This window comes from Etheostoma spectabile, chromosome 8 (genome assembly GCF_008692095.1).
Source record: "Etheostoma spectabile isolate EspeVRDwgs_2016 chromosome 8, UIUC_Espe_1.0, whole genome shotgun sequence".
NCBI lineage: Eukaryota > Metazoa > Chordata > Actinopteri > Perciformes > Percidae > Etheostoma > Etheostoma spectabile.
In genome coordinates, this window is record NC_045740.1 from 14399432 (window position 1) to 14400936 (window position 1505).

Genomic DNA, 1505 nt, shown 5'->3' on the forward strand with positions numbered 1-1505 from the left:
CACCAATAGTCAACACTACAATATTGTTGCGGTATCTATATTGTAATATTTGATTTTCTCCATATCACCCAGCTCTATTTCAGGGTTGCAATACATTAAACTGTAATGGGTCCCTAAGGAAAATATGGGCTGCTGCAGCAATAAAACAGATGATAAACAAGATAGATTGGAATATGAACACACATATAAAGCAGATGGGCTTATTACTAAAATATGGTACAAATGTGATAGTTTTAACATTACATGATATATAGAATTTATGAATGAGAGGTTGGAAGAAAAGTAAAGATCATTGCAGTAAACGTATTCACCAAAAAAACAGCAGGACCTTGTGAGTTTGTATGCACTGATATATAACGTTACATTCATCTGGCAGATGCTTTTGTCCAAAGTGAGATAGGCTCAGGCCGGAGTAAACATTTTCAAACCGGTTTGATATTAAGCCAAACACCGGACTGGTATACCAAATTTTACCATTATTGAGAAATAGTTAAACTAGTGACGCAACTGCCCAACCACATGCCCAACACTGCTTGCAAAACACGTTGGATTTAATGCTGTGATGTTGTCGGCCCAGGCTGCTAAAGGTGTCTGTGACAAATGGCAGTTCAACAGGTTTGCAGATACAATCTATGGTCTGCACACAAGTAAGCCAGAGGGGCAACAACACTAATATTGACCAGAAACCACTTTATTGGTTCCCTCCACTGCTTCCATACATGTTTCTGCCACAATTAATGGTGTCCTGGTTGAGGTTATTTGCATTACAGGTTTCTTTCCTACAGTCTTGCACAAGTATTCTAAAACTGTCTCAATGATTAAAGTATGTCTTAAAATATATCTAAAAAGATTAATATAGTCTTTCTTATCTTGTCTCACGTGAGCAGGAACTGTACCTTTTGCCATCTCTGGTTAGGTTAAATGAAAAAATGTACACATGCATTTGCACTATTTGCATTATTCTCACATAATTATCATGTTGTGTACAGCTTATCATATTTTTATTTTTTCCTATATTGTGATACTGTACTACTCTACTTGGTTACACTAATTGCCCCCTGGATACTAATAAAGTGTTTTGAATTTAATTGAATTAATTTACAAATAGAAACTATTAATGCAGAAACGATTACACCATCCATCCATTAATGATCAACAAAGTTGCTGAAGTTATTTTAAATGCAAAATGCCAAACATGTGTCCGGGTTTCTTATTTGTTAAGATTATAGGTAGCACATTGCAATAACCATCATTAACAAATGGTTGTGGGTTGTTATTATAAAGTGTAACCGGATTACCTGTATTTGTTAGTCAAAGTGAATGTAACTTTTGGTGGAAATTTAAAGATATACCCTTGAGATTTGTGGTGTTGTGTTGGGCACTTGTCACTACTTTCTGAATGTTTATAAAACCCAACAATCATGTTAGTTCCCGCGCAGTAAACTACAGTCAATATTCAGAGAGCATGAGGGACACACACACACACACACACACACACACACACA

At 35.8% G+C, this 1505-nt stretch overlaps 1 protein-coding gene across 13 annotated transcripts in view; it reads right to left on the reverse strand.

Annotated features, from left to right (window-relative positions):
- ppip5k1b (diphosphoinositol pentakisphosphate kinase 1b) overlaps positions 1 to 1505 on the reverse strand; it is a 66435-nt gene that overhangs the window by 64367 nt on the left and 563 nt on the right. The gene's annotated exons all lie outside the window — the stretch shown is intronic.